The sequence below is a fragment of the Tupaia chinensis genome, unplaced genomic scaffold (genome assembly GCF_000334495.1).
Source record: "Tupaia chinensis unplaced genomic scaffold, TupChi_1.0 Scaffold138910_1, whole genome shotgun sequence".
Classification (NCBI taxonomy): Eukaryota; Metazoa; Chordata; class Mammalia; order Scandentia; family Tupaiidae; genus Tupaia; species Tupaia belangeri.
In genome coordinates, this window is record NW_006198801.1 from 733,592 (window position 1) to 749,897 (window position 16,306).

The 16,306-nt window shown below is 45.7% G+C and overlaps 1 protein-coding gene across 1 annotated transcript in view; it reads left to right on the forward strand.

Moving 5' to 3' along the window:
- Window positions 1-308: 308 nt before the first annotated feature.
- SIPA1L3 (signal induced proliferation associated 1 like 3) overlaps window positions 309-16,306 on the forward strand; it is a 274,665-nt gene continuing 258,667 nt past the window's right edge. The window contains exon 1 of the mRNA XM_006161714.3: window positions 309-665. The gene's annotated coding sequence lies outside the window, so the exon portion shown is untranslated. The remainder of the gene's footprint in view (window positions 666-16,306) is intronic.

Here is a 16,306-nt window from a genome sequence, read left to right on the forward strand (position 1 = left end):
TGGCGCGTGCCCGGCGCTAGAACCCGCGCAAGTGTGGGGGGGGGGGGCGCAAGTCCTCCCCGCGGGGGCCCGCGGCAATTTAGGCCGGAGTTGTCCGGCTAGCGCGCCTGCGCGAGCGCGCATCGACGCCCTCCTCCACCGCCCCCTCGGTTGGGGGTCTAGCGCACTGCTCAGCTTCCCCTGCCTTTCCCGAGGCTCGCGCCTTCGGGGTAAGCGGCTCGCCCCTACGGAGGGAGGGAGGATCCGCCGAATGACAGGAGGAAGAGGGCTGGGCTGGGAGAAATAAGGAAAAACTGCCCTAGCGGAGTGAGAAGCCCAGCTTCCAGGCTGGAGTCTGCAGGGGACACGCCTCCACCCTCACACCCCTCGGGGCTGCGGAAGTGCTCTGGAGACCATCGGCGCTGAGGCGACGAGTGGACTACCGTTCCCAGCAGGCGGCTCGGTGTGCGCCTACGACTCCCGGCAGCACCTGCGCGCCAGGCTCTTTTCAGTTCGCTGCTGCCTAGGGCGAACTACAGTTCCCAGGAGGCCTCGCGCGAAGCGGCTTGGAAGTGGGCAGTCTGGAAGTCACTCGGGCCACCGGAGCTGGCGGCGTCTCCAGCGAGCGGCGCGGAGCCGGACTCCGCGGTCGTGGGGCCCGTGGGGCTGGCAGACGGGACTCCTAGGTATGTGGTTTCGGGTGCAGGAGAGGCCTCGTGCAAGGGAGGCGGGGAATCGGGGGCTGCTCGGACCCTGAGGGTCAGCGCGGGCGAGCGACCGGGCGGACGGCCGGGTGTGGGCACCGGCTGTGGGGGGCGGCGGCGCCGGGACTCGCGCCCTCCGGACCCATTCGGACTCGTGTCCGCATGGCTCAACTTTCCAGACGTGCAACCGGCGCTGTGGGGAAGAGCTTGGGAGTCCGGGAGAGATGGTTTGCGTCCCGGCTCTGCCACTTGGGAGCTACTATCTGGGGAAACGGCGCCGAACCTGAATTTCCCCTTCGGTAAAACGGGGAAGGATAGTGTCTGTCTTTTGCCATGGGTTTTGTTGAGATGCAGAGATCCGGCGAAAACAGCATTTGGTACCGAGAAGGCACTTACTACGTGTTTGCGTTATGGTTAGGTCCCCAAGAAATGAGGCGAAGGCATTATCGATCGCGTAGGCTGACGGTTAGTTGAGCGTGTGCATGTAAAGAGCTGAGTCCATACTTAGCACTCAGTGGAGGGTAGATGCTCTTAACTGAGATCATTTTGTTAAGAGCTTTGGTTTGAGACCCAATTTCAAATTTAGGCTCTGCCTTTTTACCAGCTGTGTGACCTTGGGCGAGTGATTTCACCTCTCTGTGCCTCAGTTTCCCTCTGTATAAAATAGATATTTAAGTAACAGCCACCTCACAGAGTCGTTTTAAGAATGCGGCGAGGATACCATGTGTAAAGTGCTTAGTGCAGCAGCTGGCACATGGCGCTTACCTCAGTAAGTGAGGTTTTATTCAGCGTTTTCCTAGTGGCCCAGAGACCCTCCGAGAGTGGAGCTTTGGCTGTACTCTTGATCTCCTCTGCCCTCCAGACACAAAACTGGTCTAGCTGACTTCCCTTCTTGCAGCCTCAGGTTCCTTCTTCATTTATAAAATGGGATAATAGCAGTATCACCCTCAGAGGATTGTAAGGATTTGTGAAAATTGTGTTTTTAGTCCAGAGTCATCTCTCATCAAGTAGCAGCTCTTATGTATTATAATTGTTCTAATTCAATATTCTCCATCTGGCCCAGAGATTGCTTAACTGTGGGCTGTGACATGACAGCCCTGAGCTCCCCCACATGATCACTCCCAGCCTCAGTGTCCCATCTGTGAAATGGTAGTCAGAGGACTTTTAAGCCAGGGTGGTTTTTGATGATTCCAAGAGATAATTCATGTGTCGTGTTTAACCCAGAACTGGGTACAAGAACTGCTTAATAACTGTGTGTGTGTCTGTGTGTGTATTTGTATGTAAAATTTTAGACCCTTTCTGCTTCTGTTTGTACCTATAGGGTAGGGTGGGGCAAGATTAGTGTTTCTTCTCCCCCTCTCACCCATCCTAAATTTTACTCACTAAAGGTTAAATCGTGAACCATACTGTATGCAGTATAAAGGCCTGAGAAGATATGGTGCTGACCTGCTAGCAGCAGCTCCCTGGTTCTACTCCCCAACCATCAAGCTAAATGGTGGCTTTGATTACAGGCCTCAGTGCTACTAGTTCTCCATTCTGCGTCTCCTGTCCACACCAGTTCCAGGTGTGGGGCCTATGCTTCCTTGACGGCCCCTGATGACTGTTCCTTGGGTTCCATGGAACTCATTATGCCAACCTGAATTCCTCCTCCCAGACCCAGTGGTCACCATCTTGGCAAATGGGCCAGCATTGACCCAGTTACTCAAGCCAGAAACTTGAGAGTTGCTTTTCTTCCCCAGCCTTCCATGTACCGTTTGATTGGTTAGAAGGATGGAGCTGCCATTTCATAGAGGTAATATTTCATTGGCCCATATTAATTTCCCAGCAGAGGGGCACTGAAAGTTCCCCTTAGTTCCTGGATATGGCCTCTTCTGGTGAAGTTGAGCTGTTTCTTTTAAGTCACCAGGTAAGCATATGTATTAAGAAGGGATGATGATATGTACTTGTAGATATATTCTTGTAGCCATACTTGGCTTGACCACAGTGGCTGCAGGTGTGGCATGAAGGCCTTGCTTTCAGGAGACCCACTTCTTTAGTTTTAGCCTGGAAAGGACTGGCCAACTTGTTAATTTCTTTCAGCAGTTACACTGTTGTGTCAGCAAGTTAGAATATCCTTATGGGAGTATGGCCATCCTGAGCATTTTAGGAAGCAGCACACATGCCATATACCTGAGGAGAGACTGGGAGGGAATTGAAGGAATCTACATTTAGGTTAAATCTATTGTAGGAAACCTCTTGTATTATTTCATTTGGTAAAGGAAATCCATAGTCTCAGTCAAATTTGTAATGGCCCTCAAATTTACCTAAGTGGGGGCTGGCAGATGGCTTTTGGTTAAGATACTGGACTTTCACATGGCTGGCTATGGTTCAAGTCCCAGACCTGGCAGCTTGCTTTCTCACTTTCACTTTCTCTCTCTCTGTTTCTTTCTGGTGAAATTGAAGAATAGTGATAACAAATAAAATTAAATAATAAATAATTTTTAAAAATTTACCTAAGTGTTTTTTGTTTGTTTGTTTGTTTGTCAGAGGGCATGTGCACTTACCCAAGAGAAATGGGGGGGGGTAGAAAGTACCCCCCCCCAATGGGATATGGTTAAGCTGCAATCCTTTCTCTATTTGTCTATCCTGTTGGGATTTGAGGCACACATTCCCTTGCACTTGTGTGTTTTTCAAGCCTCTGGGGCCGGGACTTGAACAGTGGTTGTCCATATTGGATCCAGCTCCCTCGACTAGTAGGCCGTGGGGCTAATCCACCTAAGTGTTTTTGTTTTGTTTTGTTTTGTTTTTAATTTGATGAAATAAAACAGTGATTTTAAAAAAAATCTTGGTTGGTTTCAGTTGTTAGTGACAACAGCACATGGTTTTTTAAGCAGACTGTGTAGAATGGTCTAAGAATTAAATGGGGGCCTGATTTTCAGACATTGCAGTTGTTAGGTGGTAAATCAAAAGTAGAATTTAGAATGTGCAGTGTTTGGTGCCTTTTTTTTTGCTATAAAATATTTTGCTAATGTGTTTCAAAGTTAGGTTTAATAACTTGCAGAATCTAAATTATGCATAATTGTATTTTAATGAAAGAATTCAAGTCATTTTCTTTTAAGTGTTTGTTTTTAGCTGTTAGAATGAGAGGCTAGCAGACTGGTTTGTGCATTTGTGTGTTCTTTGAGACTTGATATTGCCCCCATTTTTTAGGATTATTTCCACTCATGGCGTTTATTTGTGTGTGTGTGGTTGGGTTGAATTTGACTTTAAAAAAAAAGTTACCCAAGAAATACATGTTCACTGTAACATGTCAAACAATACAGAGATGTAGAAGGAAAATAACAAGTGTCACCCTCCACTGTAGAATCTGTACCCCCGAGATAACCATTTATTGAAACCGTGAGTATCTCTTCAGTATCTCCTGTCAGGTTTTGGAGATACCAGAGTGAACAAAGTGAATATGCACTCTGCCCTTGGCAATTTGGGGGGATTTTCTTACTTATGTTTTTCTTTTTCTGTGTTGATATTAATATATTCCTCTTCCCCCACCAGTTCAAACAAATGGAGGGGTAGGGATTAAGCTACACATACTTGTAACTTGATCTTTTCAATTAATAATTGAACATATCCCTTTAAGTCATTGGTATAGATCTGACTCATTCTCCCTTTTTTTTTTAAAATAAAAAAGAATTATTTTATTTAACTTTATTTATTTATTTATTTTAATTTGACCAGAGAGGGACAGAGTGAGAGAGAGAGAGAGAGAAAGTAAGAAAGCAAGCCACCGGGTCTGGGACTTGAACCGTGGTTGGCCATGTGGGAGTCTAGCACTCTTAACCACTACACTACCTGCCAGACCCTCATTCTTTTATTTTTAAAAATTTTTGCCAGAGGTCATGTGCATTCACTATAGAGAGAGAGGAAAAGAGAAAAAGCACCCTTCAATGGGGTGTGACCACACTGCCATCCCTTCTCCTCCATTTCTCCATCTTGTTGGGCATTGGGGCACACAAACACACTCACTTGGTGTTTTTCAACTCTCCATAGGCAGGATTTAAATTGCACTCCATCATGTGGGATCTGGCTCCCTTAACCACTAGACTTCAGAGCTGGCCCACGACTCATTGTTCTAAATAGCTGCTCCACGTTCTTCAGTGTAGAGAGGTCATGCTTTATTCCACCATTCCCCTGTTGTTGGACATTTAGGTTGTTTCATAAATGTTTCCTTTTTTTTTTTTTTTAATGTTAGAGGAAGTGTGCACTCGATAGAGACAGAGAGAGAGGGAAAGGAGAAGGCGCCTTCCCTCCCCCCGCCATGGGCAAGTGGTCACACTACAACCCTCTCTCGTGAGATTTTGGGCATACATGCATACATACCTGTCATGTTTCTCAGTCTGCTGGGTCTGGAACTCGAACTGTAGGATCAGCCGTTTTGGGTCTGGCTCACTCAACCACCAGTCTTTTACCTCAACAAATAAACATTCAACAAACATCCTTGAACATAGGCAGTATGGCATATGACTAAAAGCACAAACTCTAGGGCTACATGACCTGGGTTCAAATTCTGACTGCCCTATACTAGTTGTATTACTTTGGCAAGTCATTTGTCCTTCTGGGCCTCCGGTTCCTTAGCTGACGATGATGTGCATTGAGCTTTTTTCTTCAGTGGCAAAGTGAGTAAGTAGTCCACCTCAGTGGTTGTTGGAGACTGAAAGAAATGTCAACAAGACCCCCAATATACCCAGCTATTGTTAGCCATGCATAATTAGCTACTTTAAAAAAAAAAATTGAATTGTCCAGTTTCTTGAGTACTGCCATGTGCCAGGTCCTGTCCCAGGCACTGAAGATTCAGCAGTGAACATGGACAGCCAAGATTCTTGCTTTCCTAGGGTTTACATTCTAGTTGAGGAAACACAAGATAATTTCAGATGTTGGGGTTTTTGTTTGTTTTTTAATTTAAAAAAATTGGGATCTGGCCATTTTCAGATGGTTTTAAGTATGATGGAGGAAATAACAGGGTAAGGGGATAGAAAGTGGCTGATGGGGCAGAATGGCGGTAGAGAAGGGGTGGTTACTTTAGCTCTGATAGTCAGAGCTGGCCTCCCAGACCTTTCTGAGCAGGAGTCATGTGAGCTGAGGTCAGAGTGAGCAAGAGCACCAGCTGTGCCAAGAGTTGGAGGGATTGACTAGTCCAGGCAGAGGGTGTTGCAGGTGTAAAGGCCCAGAGGTGGGAATGAGTTTGCTGCAAGAAGACTGGGTTGCCGAGAAAGTCATGATGCATTTTTGCATTAAAAAAAAAAAAAATCATGATTTTCTGACAACCTAATACAAGTATCATGGTGACTGGAGACTGATAAATACCTGTTCTCAAGCTCACACTTCTTTAATTTTTGTAACATAATATTAATTTTTTTTTTTTTGGAGAGGTTTTTGCTATAGGGCATGTATGCTCATCCGACAGAGAGAGACAGAGAGACAGAAAGCAAGAAATCACCCCCCAGGGGGGATGGCCACGCTGCAATCCCTTCTCCTCCATTCTCCTCTCGGAATCTTGGGCACGCATGCACACATGCTCGGCGTGAGTTTAAGCCACTGGGTCTAGGACTCGAACTGTGGTCGACTACATGGGAGTCCAGCGACATAGCCATTACACTAACTGCTGGTCCCCTGTGACATAATGTTAATTGAAAGCAGTTAACAGTTACCTAGTATTTGCTCTGTGCTAGATGCTCTTATAAGCATTTTACACTAATTTTCTCAGTTAATCCTGACCGTAGCCAAATGACAGTTAACTTTATTGAACTCCTTTCTCAGATAAGGAAACTAACTCCAGACTTGGTGTTCTTCACCCAAACATCAGACTTTGCCTCTTCCCAGGCTCTCATTACCAGACAGAGACACATTTAGGAAGCAGACATGGCATTTTCTTTCCATGCTGTTTGACCTGCAGAGCTCTGCAGACTTTGTTTAGTTACCTCACTTGGGGCAGCCGGAGTGTTCTGGGATGTGGCATTTCCACTGAGTGTACACATGATAGGGTCAATTTCTGTGGGATGGTTTGTAAGTTTCAAAACTAAAGGCCAAAGTAGACAGGGTAGTGAGTGGCTCTGTAATGCAAAGGCAGTGCTCTACCCAGAAGACCTCAGTTGGAGTCCTTGGTCTACTTGGCACGTGCACAAGTGCCCAAGATCTGAAGAACTGAAGGAAGCTGATCACTATGTCACCAGACCCTATGGAGGATGTTCCTCTCTCTCTCTTTCTCATGCGTACGAATGCTCTAAAAAGAATAAGAAAAAATGTTTTTAAACTTCTAAAACAAAAACTAGAGCCTGTGGTAATGTAGCTGGGCCCACCTAGGGAGGGCCTCAGTTCACATCTGGAAACCTCCCTCTATGCTGGTACGTGTGCATGCCTATGCTCTGGGCTGACTGAGACTGGAGGTGGATCTCAGCATGAAGACTGCGTGTGTGTGTGTGTCTGGAATAAATGAACTTAAACCAAAAAAAGAAAACTAAAGGCCTTTTGACAGAGCCTGTCAAGTAAAATAAAGCAAGGTTGACTGACTGCATGGCTGCTACACCAGACATAGGTTAGCATGAAATAAGGTGTGAGCTCTATGGAGAATAAGCAGAGTGAGTTTTGCAAGGAGTCTTAGACCAACAGAGAGTGTTTTTATTTGTTTGTTTGTCTTTAAGAGATACTTTTGCTATAGGGCCCGTGTGCTAGCCAGAGACAGAGAGACAGAAAGTGAGAAGTCATCCCCTAGGGGGCATGGCCATGCCACAATCCCTTCTCCTCTAGTCTCCTTTGGGGATTTTGGGCATGCATATGCGCCTGGTGTGAGTATTAAGCTGCTGGGTCTGGAACTTGAACCGCGATCAACTACATGGAATCTATCAATGTAACCATTATACCATTTGTTGGTCTGAGAAAGAGAGTTTTAAGCACCAGGCCAGCCTTTTGGGCTGTTAAAATGTTGTGCTACAGCTCAGCAACTAAATTTGGGTGCACATGCACATACACCCAACATGTTTTTCAAGCTGCTGGATCTGGACTTGAACTACAGAATCAGCTATGTGGGATCTAGCACCTTAAGCTCCATGCCATCTGCTGGCCTTAATTAGGAGACATTTTAATAATGAGAGAGTGAGAGATTTTACTTCCCCCCCCCATATTGTCTTCAAAATACAATATGTATTTTTACTCACCACACATCTCAGTTTGCACTTGCCCTATTTCAAGTGCTCAGTAGCATATTGAACAGCATGGGCTTAGGGTGTGAGACTCACATGGAAATCGAGGGTGGTGGAGCATAGTAATATAGATGTTATCATGATTTTATCTTTGTGAAGACGGGCAGGGCAAATGAGTGTTAAAAACCATATTTATGGTAAGCAGCTAAATCTTACAGGTATCCTCCACCAGAGGCAACCGACATGCCTGGCACTGTGTTGGCTGTTGTGTGTGTTGCCTATGTTCTGGGTGGCAAAGGTTATTTCCATTTGATAGACGAGGAAGCTGAGGTATAGCGAGAGTACACTAGCTCAAGGTTGGGAAATGGTGGAGACAGAATTTGAGTTCAGGTCTGGAGTTCGTGCTTCTAAATCACAGTTATATATGCTGCATTAGAAAGTGTTTGAGGGAGATGGATCTAGGTTTTGAGCATTGAACTCCAAAGGTAGGACTTGTGGCACCAAATGGATTCCCACAGTTTGTCAGCAGTGATCCCTGGTGCTGGGCTGCAGAGTTGAGACCTGAGCTCAACTTCCACTCCTTAAGTAGAAGTTCCAAGTTAGCAGGAAACAGGGACCTTACCTCCCAAGAAAGAGGGATCTTTGGTGACTGGACAAGAGGGTGGTCAGTTAGAGTGAGGAGGGCTTAGAAAGGGCCCAGCCTATTTGAAAGCTTATTTCTCTACCACTTCTTTGGGTGTGAAGCCTCTTTTCTGTGTCTGCTGACTTGGCCCTCCTATGTCACCAGACCCTATGGAGGATGTTCCTCTCTCTCTCTTTCTCATGCGTACGAATGCTCTAAAAAGAATAAGAAAAAATGTTTTTAAACTTCTAAAACAAAAACTAGAGCCTGTGGTAATGTAGCTGGGCCCACCTAGGGAGGGCCTCAGTTCACATCTGGAAACCTCCCTCTATGCTGGTACGTGTGCATGCCTATGCTCTGGGCTGACTGAGACTGGAGGTGGATCTCAGCATGAAGACTGCGTGTGTGTGTGTGTCTGGAATAAATGAACTTAAACCAAAAAAAGAAAACTAAAGGCCTTTTGACAGAGCCTGTCAAGTAAAATAAAGCAAGGTTGACTGACTGCATGGCTGCTACACCAGACATAGGTTAGCATGAAATAAGGTGTGAGCTCTATGGAGAATAAGCAGAGTGAGTTTTGCAAGGAGTCTTAGACCAACAGAGAGTGTTTTTATTTGTTTGTTTGTCTTTAAGAGATACTTTTGCTATAGGGCCCGTGTGCTAGCCAGAGACAGAGAGACAGAAAGTGAGAAGTCATCCCCTAGGGGGCATGGCCATGCCACAATCCCTTCTCCTCTAGTCTCCTTTGGGGATTTTGGGCATGCATATGCGCCTGGTGTGAGTATTAAGCTGCTGGGTCTGGAACTTGAACCGCGATCAACTACATGGAATCTATCAATGTAACCATTATACCATTTGTTGGTCTGAGAAAGAGAGTTTTAAGCACCAGGCCAGCCTTTTGGGCTGTTAAAATGTTGTGCTACAGCTCAGCAACTAAATTTGGGTGCACATGCACATACACCCAACATGTTTTTCAAGCTGCTGGATCTGGACTTGAACTACAGAATCAGCTATGTGGGATCTAGCACCTTAAGCTCCATGCCATCTGCTGGCCTTAATTAGGAGACATTTTAATAATGAGAGAGTGAGAGATTTTACTTCCCCCCCCCATATTGTCTTCAAAATACAATATGTATTTTTACTCACCACACATCTCAGTTTGCACTTGCCCTATTTCAAGTGCTCAGTAGCATATTGAACAGCATGGGCTTAGGGTGTGAGACTCACATGGAAATCGAGGGTGGTGGAGCATAGTAATATAGATGTTATCATGATTTTATCTTTGTGAAGACGGGCAGGGCAAATGAGTGTTAAAAACCATATTTATGGTAAGCAGCTAAATCTTACAGGTATCCTCCACCAGAGGCAACCGACATGCCTGGCACTGTGTTGGCTGTTGTGTGTGTTGCCTATGTTCTGGGTGGCAAAGGTTATTTCCATTTGATAGACGAGGAAGCTGAGGTATAGCGAGAGTACACTAGCTCAAGGTTGGGAAATGGTGGAGACAGAATTTGAGTTCAGGTCTGGAGTTCGTGCTTCTAAATCACAGTTATATATGCTGCATTAGAAAGTGTTTGAGGGAGATGGATCTAGGTTTTGAGCATTGAACTCCAAAGGTAGGACTTGTGGCACCAAATGGATTCCCACAGTTTGTCAGCAGTGATCCCTGGTGCTGGGCTGCAGAGTTGAGACCTGAGCTCAACTTCCACTCCTTAAGTAGAAGTTCCAAGTTAGCAGGAAACAGGGACCTTACCTCCCAAGAAAGAGGGATCTTTGGTGACTGGACAAGAGGGTGGTCAGTTAGAGTGAGGAGGGCTTAGAAAGGGCCCAGCCTATTTGAAAGCTTATTTCTCTACCACTTCTTTGGGTGTGAAGCCTCTTTTCTGTGTCTGCTGACTTGGCCCTCTTGGCTGTGGGCTCCTGGGGGGCTGTATCAGTTCCTTCTGTGAGCTCAGCAACATCAGAGCTTAGTGGTTGGGTCTTGCCCTTGTTATGTTCCAAAGTCATGGCTGTACCGGTAGGTGGGGGCAGGGAGGGGATGTTACATTGGTTCCTCTGCCAACTCTGTGCGAGTCATTCTGAACCTAACTAGACTTTTAGGTTCTCTCTTGGTTCAGTGTTCCGCACCTGGGCATCCAAACAAAGCCCATGCTGGCAATGCTGACTTTGTTCATGTCTCTAGGCATTTACTTATCTGACCTACTGGTATACAGTGCCTGGCGTGTAAAGATGTGCAGTAAGTATCCATTGAGTGGATTAATGATACTAGCCAGCATTCACTGAGCTCTCATTATGTATGAGGCACTGTTCTAAGTGCTTTTCATGTAATATCTCATTTAATCTTCATCACTACTCCATGAAGTAAGTTCTGTTGTTATTCCCATGTCTTGTATGAAGAAACTAAGGCTCAGAGATGTTCATTCAGGTCACAAGACTGGTGAGCCTCAAAGTCAAGATTTGAACCCAAGCCACTGGTTCCAGAATCTGTGCTTGTAAACACTCACTCTATGGTCTCCCCACAAATGAACAGACAAAGGGAGAGGTGGCAGGCAGGCCCATCCTGATGAGTTCTAGTCTCTCCTCTCCACTCATGGACTCTGATTGCCTATTCTGGGGTAGCCACACATCAGAATCCAGGCCCTTTGGACCTGGGGGGGCTGAACACCACTGTGGGTATGTGGCTTTTCCGTGATTTTGAAGCTTGTACTTCCACTTTCTCTAAAGTAATAAAAATTAACAGGATATTTGATATTACTAAAGAATTTATGGTAATTTTTCTGATGTAATAATGATATCGTGGTTCTGTTTAAGAAAAAGTCCTTATCTGTAAGATGTATGTTCTGAGATACCGGTGAATGAGCTGTTAAGATGTCCGGGGTTTGCTTCAAAATGATATGGAAGACTGCAGAAGTGCAGAGGGACCGTGTGTGGGGTGAATAAGAGACAAAGTAAGATTGGCCATGAGTTGATAACTGTTAAAACTGGTCAATGAGGGCTTATTGTCCTTTTCTTTTTTCCCTTTGTGTTTGAAACTTCTCATCATGAAAAGTTAAAATCAAGTACAACAGATTTCATTCAGCACTTGTGTTTGAAGCGCAAGTGTACATGTGGGGGCATTCCTTGTCTCTGCCCAGTGCTCTTAGATAATAAAGACGTTTGCTTTTTTCCTATCCTTTGTTGTACAAGTCAGTACTTGGCCCAAGGCTTTGGAAACCCCTTTGGTAAAGCAGGCATCTGGGCTCTAGCAGTGAGAACACCCAGGAGGCCCTAACAGCTACAGGCTTCCCCAACTTCTCTGAATGCAGGCCTCACTAGGCTTTGAGTTGGTTTGCTGGTTTGCCAAGGTCTCTCTTCCCTGTTTCCCTCCGGCACCTGACAGTGAGGCTCCTCCCACATTTTTTCCGAAGACTTGTTTCAACAAGAGGCCTCAGATCCTCCCCTCAGGACAGATGTACACAGGTGCTCTGACATCCGGGCCTTCCTCTGATGGGTTGTTGTTAAGTGCTCACGTGGAACCAGAATCCAGCATTTGGCTTTTCTACCGCACTACATTAGGAGGCAGGGAAAGTGCCCCCTTTTCATTCTGATTTTTTTTTTTTTTAATTTTGCTACAGGGTGCTTGTGCTTGCTGGAGAAAGAGAGAGAATGAAAATGAGAAATACACACACACACACACACACACACACACACACACCCGGGGTGGGAGGAAAAACATGCTGCAATCCTTTCTCCTCCATTCTCTCCTTGGGATTTTGGGTTTGTGCACACATGTACCTAGTGGGTTTTTCTTTTTTAAATAATTTTTTTTAAACTTTATTTATTTACTTACTTTAGTTTGACCAGAGAGGGACAAAGTGAGAAAGAGGGAAAGTGAGAAAGCAAGCCACTGGGTCCGGGACTTGAACCATAGTCAGTCACGTGGGAGTCCAGCACCCTTAACTACCACGCCACCTGCCAGCCCCCCAGTGTGTTTTTTAAGCCACTGAATCTAAGACTTGAATTGCGCAACCAGCCATGTGAGCATCTTAACCACCGTGCCACTGACTGGCCCTAGATTTTTTAAAAATTTATTTTATTTGATTCATGATAGTGAGCACACATGCATGCAGGAGGTGAGAGAATTTGCACTCCTGATAGGGTTTCGTCATGTTATGGTCCCTCTGCCTAGCCCTCTAGCTTGTTAGGATCTTGGGCATGGGTACATGTGCCCCTCATGTTTTTGGGTCAACTGGAGATCCTAGCCATGGCTGGCCATGTGGCTTCAGTATAGTTCAGTTTGCTACTGACCGTGCCACCATGCCAAAAGTCTTAGTTCTGACTTTTGACAAAAGAAGGAAAGGGGCAAGATATAGCTTGTGACAGCGCCTCAGACCTGAGGGTAGTTCCCATTAAACCAGCTGTTGAAACTCCTTTACAAGAAAAACGCACCCCTGGGTTATGTCAGGTGGAAGCACATATTGCATTTGTGCGGGTGGGGTTGAGGGGAGGGGGCCCTGCAACTTGACAGCAGATCATCAGCATGTGGCAGGGAAAGATCAGCATGTGGCATGGAAAGAGGGGAACATTTGGGCATTTCTGCTGATCATTTACTTCCCAGAAGGTGGAGATGGTTGATGTGAACAAGAGCTCTAGCTGGTCTGATCTGCCATCATGCTGGTGCCATTTGTTCCATCTGATGATTAGCTCCTTTCTCTGTGCTGTGTGTCTGCCCACTCCTCTTGCTTTGCAGGGAGGAAAGCAGAGGAAGTCCTGCAGCCCCTCTGGCTTCCTCGAATGTCCGACCCCAGTACTGTCTTTCTCCCCTTTCTTTTTCTTTCAAATGTACTTTTTGCAGTTCTCTCAGGGAGAGGTTCTAAGGGGAGTCGAGTGTAGAGAAAACTCTAGGAATACAGTCTCCTGAACAGGCATCTCAATTTGTGAGTGTTTCTCAGTCGGACCCACACAGGTTGCATCTGAGGGGGCCAACCCCAAATGCTGATGTTTTGCCTCCAGTTTTTAAACTTACTCATTCAACAAGCACTCACTGAGCTGAGCACTGTTCTAAATACCAGGGAGATGATAGTGAGCAAGACGGACTACTCTTCTTGCCCTCCTTGGGTTTACTTTCAAGTGGGGATTCAGCCAATGAACAAGGAAGATAAATGAAGTATAAACTGTTAGATGGTAATAAGTGCTAGGAGCAAAGTTAACAGGGAAAGTAGGCAGGGTGGGCAGGGATAGCCTTCCTGGAAGGCGACTCGAAGGGGTTGGTCTGAAGGAGATAAGGAGTGAGCAGTGGGGATGTCTGGATAGAGGGAGCAGCCGGTTCAAAGGCCCTGAGGTGAGGGGACTGGTGAGGTTGAAGAACTCACAAGGGGGCCTTGCGGCTGGAACAGAGGAAGCCAGAGGAAGGTGGGAAGGATGAGGGCAGAGAGGTGACAAGTTTGCAGATCTCTTAGGGTCCAGAACAGTTTTCTCTTTGATTGAGATGGGAAGCTATTACAGTGTTGATTGATGTAGTGAATTTTACCAGGTTTTGAATAGAAGACACCTAGTTCCTTTCTCAGAGACCACCACCACCACCGCAGTTTCTTGCTAGTGACCATTTCTTTATTTTGCTTGCTTGCTTTATTTATTTTTATTGCTACAGGGTGCTTGTGCTCACCAGAGAGAGAAGGAGAGAGAGAGCACCAACCCAATGGAGCGTGGTCATGGAGCAATCTTTTTTCTTTCATTTCTCCATCCTGTCAGGATTTTGAACACACATGTACACATACCTGGAGTGTTTTTCAAACCACCTGGGCCAGGATTTGAACTGCAGTTGGCCATGTGGGATTTGGTTTTCTATGTATAGTACTTAGTGTCTATGCTACAGAGTCAGCCCAGCATTGCATTATTTAGGTGAGTTTCCTAGCCTATATTAGGCAGAACCACATGAACGTGCCTTTTTTAGGGGCCAGTAGATGGTGTAGCAGTTACATTGCTGGACTCCCATATGGCTGACCGTGGTTTGAGTCCTGGATCCCTTGATCTGAAAATCACACTGGGTCTGTGTATGTGGGTACCCAAGATCCTGGAAGGAGAATGGAGGAGAAAGGATTGCAACATGGCTATCCCCCAGTAGGTGATTTCTCACTTTCCCTCTCACTATCTTTGTCTCTTTGGCAGTTCATGCACCCTAGGGCAAAAACCTCTTAAAAAAATAAAATTTAGAAAAAAATGGTTGAATATTGGTGATTTTATGAGTTTTCGTGTATCTGCTTCCTTTCTGGAACATGAGAAATTTATCCAGTTTTTTCTTGCCCCAAGTATTGGTGGGCAGAGGTTGGGACCTTCCCTCTTCTCACCCTTCTTTTTTGCTGATAGGCCCAATAATGTCTATGTCTGTGACTAAAATCTCACCTATAGCGCTAACACCAGCCTGCTATTAAGCCTGACAAGAGACTGGTTCTCCTCCTGGGACCTTACTGGGGTGGCATTCGTCACTTTTTGGTTTTCTGTATCTTGGTGCCACCCTTTTTGAAATCACAGGTAGCTTCCAGAGAGACGGGCACTCCTGGGCTCTTGCTGGATGCTTGGTATGACTCACATGGTGGTTAGGAGTATTCTCTATTGTGGACATTATGTTTTGTTTTGTTTTGTTTTTAGTAAGAATATCTCACTGTATTGCCCAGCCTGGCCTCGAACTTGCAGTTGTGCCTCAGCCTCTCGAGTTGATGGGCTTGCAGGTGTGCACCGCCATGCCTAGCCTTTATAAGTGTTCTGACCCAGTAATTGAGCAGAATAGCTGGCAGAGCAGAGTAGCTGGGAGAGCACCAGCTTGGAGTGTCCGTGGAGTATTTTCTGGGACCCTGGCTATGTGAGAAGCCCTGTGGAGCCACATTCTGGTTGAGAGAAAAAGGCCTTCAACCCCTACTGTTTGTCACACTTCTGACCAGAAAGCTGCCAGTCCTTGTGGAACCCCAGGGCATTGGGGTGGGTTCCAGAGGGTAGAATAAACTGAAAGGAGATATGAATCCAGCTTTGGGAGTGCAGCACTCAGTCAGGAAGTTCTGCCAGTTGGTGCACCATTGACTGCAAACAGTAAAATAATAGCATCAATGACAGCGGCGGCAGCAAGTAGGGTATTCATATGTGTGGTATCTGCTGTATGCGCACTTCATGTGAAGTGACTTATTTAGGCCTCCCAACCACCTCGTAAGATGAGTTACTCTTATTTTTCCCCTTCTACAGATGAGGCAACTAAATTTAAATAACTTGCTCAAAGTCAGACAGCTAGAAAATGGTGGTGACATGATTTGGATCAGGCAGTCTGACTCCAGAGTCAGACTCTTCTTGACTCTTAAACTCTGGGTACTACTGCAATGGTTCAAACCTGAGTACGCGTCATAATCTTTGTTAAAACACAGATCACTGTGTTCCTTGATCCGATAGGTCCAGCTTGAGAATTCACATTTGTAACAAGTCCTCAGTGATCCTGGTGCTCTTGTCCAGGAAGCACATTTTGAGAACCACTAATGTACTATAATAGGAAGCCCAAATGAAATTGACCTGAAGTAAGGAGATTTATGATCTCACTTAACAAAGAAGCTTATAGGTAGGCAGTACAAGAGTTGAATAATTAAGCAGTTCTACAGTGCCAGTAAGTACCTAATCCATGTTCTTTATGCAACTTCCCCATCCATGGTATTTCTCCTATGTCTCTGGGCTCCTCATGTGACCAGAAGATGATTGCTCTAATTGGTACACACTAACAGGGCCATGTCCAGCATGGCGTTTCTACTCAGAGTGTGTGTGTGTTCTTTTTTTTTTTTTTTTTTTAAGGTTTTTTTCAAGGGGCGCTTGCCCTG